This window comes from Arachis ipaensis, chromosome B8 (assembly GCF_059453495.1).
Source record: "Arachis ipaensis isolate K30076 ecotype BB chromosome B8, ASM5945349v1, whole genome shotgun sequence".
NCBI classification, from domain to species: domain Eukaryota; kingdom Viridiplantae; phylum Streptophyta; class Magnoliopsida; order Fabales; family Fabaceae; genus Arachis; species Arachis ipaensis.
In genome coordinates this window covers 6,118,302-6,126,236 of record NC_142443.1, presented here as the reverse complement: position 1 = coordinate 6,126,236, position 7,935 = coordinate 6,118,302, and the positions used below count along the sequence as shown (strand labels likewise).

The window sequence follows — 7,935 nt, the reverse complement described above, 5'->3', positions numbered from 1 at the left end:
AATTTCAAGAACTCCCTTCTTCATAGGCGTCCCATTACTCACAGGATTCCTTTCAGACCTGTACATGAACTGGTTATTAGCAACCATGTCAATGAGTTCTTGAGCTTCTGCAGGCGTTTTCTTTAGGTGAATGGATCCACCTGCAGAAGTGTCCAGTGACATCTTTGATAGCTCAGATAAACCATCATAGAATATATCCAGGATGGTCCATTCTGAAAGCATGTCAGAAGGACACTTTTTGGTCAATTGTTTGTATCTTTCCCAAGTTTCATAGAGGGATTCACCTTCTTTCTGTCTGAAGGTTTGAACATCAGCTCTAAGCTTGCTCAGCTTTTGAGGAGGAAAGTACTTGGCTAAGAAAGCCGTGACCAGCTTATCCCAAGAGTTCAGGCTGTCTTTGGGTTGAGAATCCAACCATAATCTAGCTCTGTCTCTTACAGCAAAAGGGAAAAGCATGAGCCTGTAGACTTCAGGATCTACTCCATTAGTCTTAACAGTATCACATATCTGCAAGAATTCAGTTAAGAACTGAAAAGGATCTTCAGATGGAAGTCCATGAAACTTGCAGTTCTGCTGCATCAGAGAAACTAATTGAGGTTTCAGCTCAAAGTTGTTTGCTCCAATGGCAAGAATGGAGATGCTTCTTCCATGTAAATTGGAATTAGGTGCAGTGAAGTCACCAAGCATCTTCCTTACATTATTATTATTTTCGGCTGCCATCTCCTCTTCCTGTTCGAAAATTTCTGAAAGGTTATCTCTGGATTGTTGTAATTTAGCTTCTCTTAATTTTCTCTTCAGAGTCCTTTCAGGTTTTGGATCTGCCTCAACAAGAATGTTCTTGTCCTTGCTCCTGCTCATATGACAAAGAAGAGGGCACAGAAAAAATAATAATAATAGAGATCCCTTTTTTTTATTTTTAATTTTTTAATTTTTTAATTTTTTTTATTTTTTTTTGAATGAGGGAGAGATGTTAGTAGATGAATAAACAAATAGAAGGAGATGAGGGAGAAGAGAATTTTCGAAAATAATTTTTGAAAAAGAGTTAGTGATTTTCGAAAATAGTTTTTGAAAAAGGTTAGTATCTTTTTTCGGAATTTTTTTTAAATCAAAAATAAAAATAATTAGTTAATAAAAAAGAAATTTTTGAAAAAGAGGGGATATATTTTCGAAAATTAGAGAGAGAGAGAGTTAGTTAGGTGGTTTTGAAAAAGTTAAGAAACAAACAAAAAGTTAGTTAGTTAGTTGAAACAAATTTTTGAAAAGATAAGAAGTTAGGAAGTTGGAAAAGATATTTTGAAAAAGATAAGATGAGAAGATATTTTTGAAAAGTTATGATAGAAATTAGTTTTTGAAAAAAAGATTTGATTTTTAAATCACAATTAATGCCTTGATTCATAAGAAATCACAAGATATGATTCTAGAACTTAAAGTTTGAATCTTTCTTAACAAGTAAGTAACAAACTTGAAATTTTTGAATCAAAACATTAATTGATGATGTTATTTTCGAAAATATGATGTAAAATTAAGAAAAATATTTTTGAAAAATATTTTTGGAATTTTCGAAAATAACTAAGAAATTTGAAAAAGATTTGATTTTTGAAAAAGATAAGATTTTCAAATTGAAAATTTGATTTGACTCATAAGAAACAACTAGATTTTAAAAATTTTGAAAAAGTCAATTCAAATTTTCGAATTTGATGAGGAGAAAAAGGGAAATATATATTTTTTTTTTTGAAATTTTTATGAAAAACATGAAAATGATGCAATGCATGAAAATTTTTGGATCAAAACAATGAATGCATGCAAGAATGCTATGAATGTCAAGATGAACACCAAGAACACTTTGAATGCCAAGATGAACATCATAGACACAATTTTGAAAAACTTTTAATGCAAAGAAAACATGCAAGACACCAAACTTAGAATTCTTTAATGCTTAGACACTAAGAATTCAAGAATGCATATGAAAAACAATAAAAGACACAAAACAAAAAATCATCAAGATCAAACAAGAAGACTTACCAAGAACAACTTGAAGATCATGAAGAACACTATGAATGCATGAAATTTTCGAAAAATGCAAGATGCATATGCAATTGACACCAAACTTATGATATGACTCAAGACTCAAACAAGAAACAAAAATATTTTTGATTTTTATGATTTTCTAATTTTTTTTTTTTTGGATTTTTTTCGAAAATTATATGAAAAAGAAAAAATAAGGATTCCAAAATTTTTAACATGAATTCCAGGAATCTTGCATTCTTAGTCTAAAGCTTCAGTCCAGGAATTAGACATGGCTCACTAGCCAGCCAAGCTTTCAATGAAAGCTCCGGTCCAAAACACTAGACATGGCCCACTGGCCAGCCAAGCTTCAGCATGTAATTCAGACATGACATGCCTGACATACCCTACAGTCGTATAACAGCTGATGGTTGGAAGCCTCAGTCCAAAAGAATTTAGACATGGCTTTACAGCCAGCCAGGCTTCACATGCTTCATGAAACACTAGAATTCATTCTTAAAAATTTTGAAGCCATAGAATAATTTATTTTTGAAAACATTTTTATTTTTTTTTCGAAAACAGATGAGAAAATTTTAGAAATATTTTTGTTTGAAAAAAATTTTTTTTTGAAAAGAAAATAAAAAGAAAATTACCTAATCTGAGCAACAAGATGAACCGTCAGTTGTCCAAACTCGAACAATCCCCGGCAACGGCGCCAAAAACTTGGTGCACGAAATTGTGATGTCCAGGCTCAAACAATACCTGGCAACGTGAGCAACTTGGTACGCGCAATCGTGATTACACTTTGATTATGTAAAATTTACGGCTCTTTCTTTCCCTGGCAATGGCGCCAAGAACATGGTGCCAATACCATGGTTCACAACTTTGATACAACTAACCAGCAAGTGCACTGGGTCGTCCAAGTAATACCTTACGTGAGTAAGGGTCGAATCCCACGGAGATTGTTGGTATGAAGCAAGCTATGGTCACCTTGCAAATCTCAGTCAGGCAGATATAAATTGATAATGATGTTTTCGAATAATAAATAATAGAATAGGGATAGAGGTACTTATGTAAATCATTGGTAGGAATTTCAGATAAGCGAATGGAGATGCTTTTCGTTCCTCTGAACCTCTGCTTTCCTGCTATCTTCATCCAATCAGTCTTACTCCTTTCCATGGCTGGCTTTATGCAAGGGCATCACCGTTGTCAGTGGCTACATCCCCTCCTCTCAGTGAAAAATATGCTCACATGCTCTATCACAGCACGGCTAATCATCTGTCGGTTCTCGATCATGCTGGAATAGGATTCACTCTCCTTTTGCGTCTGTCACTAACGCCCAACAATCGCGAGTTTGAAGCTCGTCACAGTCATTCAATCATTGAATCCTACTCGGAATACCACAGACAAGGTTTAGACTTTTCGGATTCTCTTGAATGCCGCCATCATTCTAGCTTACGCCACAAAGATTCTGGTTAGGAGATCTAAGAGATATTCATTCTAGCTTATTTCATGTAGAACGAAAGTGTTTGTCAGGCACGTGTTCATAGGGGAGAATGGTGATGAGCGTCACACATAATCATCACCTTCATCACGTTCTTGGGTGCGAATGGATATCTTAGAAGCGAAATAAGATGAATTGAATAGAAAACAGTAGTACTTTGCATTAATCTTTGAGGAACAGCAGAGCTCCACACCTTAATCTATGGAGTGTAGAAACTCTACTGTTGAAAATACATAAGTGAAGGTCCAGGCATGGCCGAGATGGCCAGCCCCCATGGTCTAAGAACAATGCGTTCCAAGATGTCTAATACAATAGTAAAAGGTCGTATTTATAATAAACTAGTCACTAGGGTTTACATGAGTAAGTAATTGATGCATAAATCCACTTCCGGGGCCTACTTGGTGTGTGCTTGGGCTGAGCTTGAGTATTGCACGTGCAGAGGCTATTTGTGGAGTTGAACGCCAGGTTTTGTGCTATTTCTAGCGTTCAACTCTGGTTTTGGATCCTTTTCTGGCGCTGGACGCCAGTTTTGGGCAGAAAGCTGGCGTTGAACGCCAGTTTACGTCATCTATTCTTGGCCAAAGTATGGACTATTATATATTTCTGGAAAGCCCTAGATGTCTACTTTCCAACACAATTGGAAGCGCGCCATTTCGAGTTCTGTAGCTCCAGAAAATCTACTTTGAGTGCAGGGAGGTCAGAATCCAACAGCATCAGCAGTCCTTCTTCAACCTCTGAATCTGATTTTTGCTCAAGTCCCTCAATTTCAGCCAGAAAATACCTGAAATCACAGAAAAATACACAAACTCATAGTAAAGTCCAGAAATGTGAATTTAACATAAAAACTAATGAAAACATCCCTAAAAGTAACTAGATCCTACTAAAAACATACTAAAAATAATGCCAAAAATCGTATAAATTATCCGCTCATCACACATCCATAAGACTCATATAATCACAGAAATATGTTTTTTACATTGAATCTATTTATAACAATTCCGTAATAGAAAATAAATTTTAAGAAAAGCCCTACCTCGATTGTCAAAACTTGGTAATTATCAAACACAACAAATCCCTTTCTACCGGCCCGCAGCAGTGGCAGCTGCAACCACAGCTCTATACTGCTTCCGCAACAACTGTAGCAACTCTAATTGCTACATGCAACCTCAAAAACTCAACCCTATCATAATAACGCCACAAATTCCTCAACAACATATAACAAAAATGGTGACTAAAAGGGTATGAAACAAGGAACAGCTTACCGGACTTATGAATAACCGAGAAAACGGAGCGGCGGCAGCTCCGGTGATAACGTAGCAGCTTGATCTTACATGCAACATGTAAGACCCAAAATTTTCGGAAAATCTTATTATGAGCTAATTTCAATTTATTTATTCATTAAAGATTTTAATTTCGGAAATTATTTTATCAAAGCTAACTAAATCAAGTTTTGATAATTAAATTAGAAATTTTATCTAATTTTACAATTATTGAGTAATTTTCATATTTAAATTATAAAGTTTAGGAATTATAAAATAATAAGAATTTACATGATTGATTTAAATAATTGTGATTTTAGAAATTAATACTTTAATTTTTATGAATAAAAAAATTAATTATATTACCTTATATTTTAAATTAGAATACTTAATTAAAAGCTAATCAACAAATTGATAATTAAATAATATTTTTAAAATAATTTAAAGGGATTAAATTAAAATTTAATTTAATACAATATCTCTTAATTTTGTTAAAATTTAACAAAATCTTAATTTACCTAAAAATTCATAATTTTACATTTGTCCCAAATTAAGCTATAAACCTAAAATCACACACACACAACCCTCCACCGCCACACTCCTTTCCCCCAATACCCAACGTAGCTTAAAAAAAACGAAAACCAAAAAGAAAGAAAAAGAAAAGGGAAATGGAAATAGGAGAAGGAGGGAAGAGAAGGTGAGATCTGAAGAAGAGGAGCGAACGTCACCACTGGGTCTCATCACCACCGTCGATGCCGCTGAAGTGAGGAGACGCCGAACTGCTGCACGCGGGAAGCCGTGCTGTCGCCGCCATCGCTATCCCATCCATGGAGCCGAAGCCTGCGCCTCGCCGTCGTGTTGCCATTAAGGGAGAAGGGAGCGTGAACCACAGCCACGGACGAAGAAGAGAGCGCGCATGCAGAGGAGGTGAAGTCGACGCTGTCACCGTCGCGTGTGGAGTTACCGCCGTGCTCAGCCGTCGTCGCCGCCGTTCCTCCACCGTCGCCAAAGGTCCACCACCGCAGCTGAAGCCTCTGCCTTCTCAAAACGTTAGCCACTGCTGTGAGCTTCTCCTGCCGTTTGGTTCTGATTCGGTGGAAATCTATTGCGATAAATCTATCCTAAGTGGTTCATGCCAATTCTGTTCTTACCGGTGAGGACTGCCGGAGCTGCGACCGTGATGCTTTTGGTTCCTTGCTACGCAGTAAGTTGCTTTTACTTCGAAAACTCCTCTGTTACTGTTCTGTTATAGATTATTGAGTTTTACGTGACGTTAATGTTTTAGGGTTGAACTATACTCTTGCGTGTTGTGCTTAGAGACTGTGATTGCTGGGGAATGGTCGGATTTGACGCCGCCGCTGTGAAATCAAAGTTTTAAGGGTTTTGTCGCGTAGTTAAGTCGCGAACGAGGTAGGGATTTTTCTTAAAACTTAATTTTATCTTACAGAGTTGTTATAAACAGATATCGATGTGAAAAATATATTCTTGTGATTATGTTTTTTCTTATGGATGTGGCTGTTTGTTGTATTGAATTATTGATTGCTTCAGTGGTGGGTGGTTATTGATAAAAGAGTAGTTTGTAAAGTTATTTGATTTTATGCTATTAAATGTGGTTTTTTTCTCGTCTTGGAGTTAGTTCGATAATGTAAATGAGTCGGTTTTTGAAATGATTTGAGATATGAAAATGAATAGATTTTTGGAAGTGGTTTGGTTTTAAATTAGTTTGATTTTATAAATTACTTAATATTGGAGCTGGTCTGATTTTGAAGAAAAGATTTATTATTGGAATTGATTCAATTTGAAAATAATCTGATATTAGAACCGGATGAATTTTGGAAAATGATTGAGATTTGGAAATGGTTGAGAAAGGGTTTGAGGAATGTTTAGATGGGAACCGAAAAGGGTGGCATAGTCCGAGTTTTAGAGGAGATGCTGCCGAAATTTTATAAAATTGGAAGTTTTATTTGAAGTTATTATTTAAAGAGATTTGGTTTTAAACATTATATGTTTTAATATTGATTTATTTAGCAAAGAAAGAATTATGTTTTGACTTGGGATTGTTGATGAACGAAAAGGAAAAAAGGATGATGAGGATTGACTTTGAAATATGATTTTTGAATGAATCTGAAAATGAGATATGGATTGACGAATGATGATAATATTGAGAATGACTTATATATTGATGAATGTTGAATGAATTATTTATATAGCTTATGAATTTGAATTATCTGAGACACGAGTTTCCCTGGGTAGACGCAGTGGCTTGCCACCACTTGCTCTAGGTTGAGACTCGATACTCTGTTGACCCTACAACGTAAGGGTGACCGGGCACTTATAAATTCCCGGGAATGGTACCCTCATTGAGCGATTTGATATATATATGAGAAAAAGCTATGCATAGACTCATGGGGGATTCGCGTCGGGGGACAGTCCAATAGTTTAGCAAATCGGACTTGTCGGGTTGGTTGTATAACCGACAGATGAGCTCATTAGCCATAGGACAGGCATGCATCATATGCATTTGTATGCTTTGCTTGGGTTTGAATTTGTTTTGGTTTGCCTAATTGTTAAACTGTTATTAACTGCTACCTGAACTAATTGCTGTAACTGCTACCTAAATATGTGCTTTCCTTGTCTGTTTTGCCTATGTTTGTCCTGGTGTACTACTTTTGAGAATGAGCTTTGGTGTTGAATTGATGGTTGTGTTGATTGATTGTGTGGTTGGTTTTTATTAGGATTTTCTTATAAGAAAAGAAAGATTTTGGATTTTTGGATATTTAAGTATTGATTTTTTTTCGAAAAAGGTTTTTGGATGACTAGTTGTTAGTTTTTAAAAGATTCAAAGGACGAACAATAATTACTGAGCTTAAAAATAGATTTCTCTCTAAATATCTTATTATGACAATTCTAAAACTCTGTGGTGAGACCGTGTGGTTAGGTTCTCACCCCCTACAGCTTTATCTTTTCAGAAGACGGATGAAAAAGCTCACGAAGGGTTGTATTACGTTTCGATTAGTCGATAATGCTGTTTAGTTTTTATTTATTTACCCCTCGCCAATCAATATTGTATTATGTAAGAGGGATATGATTTGTATGATTTATATGTATATAATATGTAAAAGTTACTTGAGTAAAAAGTTTTGTACATGTATATGCTTGTTTTGTTTT

General features: G+C 35.4%; 1 non-coding gene across 1 annotated transcript; it reads left to right on the top strand.

Annotated features, from left to right (window-relative positions):
• The first annotated feature begins 216 nt into the window (after positions 1-216).
• On the top strand, positions 217-324 carry LOC148547077 (small nucleolar RNA R71). Its single transcript, XR_015898261.1, has one exon. It is a non-coding gene; the product is annotated as a small nucleolar RNA R71 (small nucleolar RNA).
• The last annotated feature ends 7,611 nt before the right edge of the window (positions 325-7,935 follow it).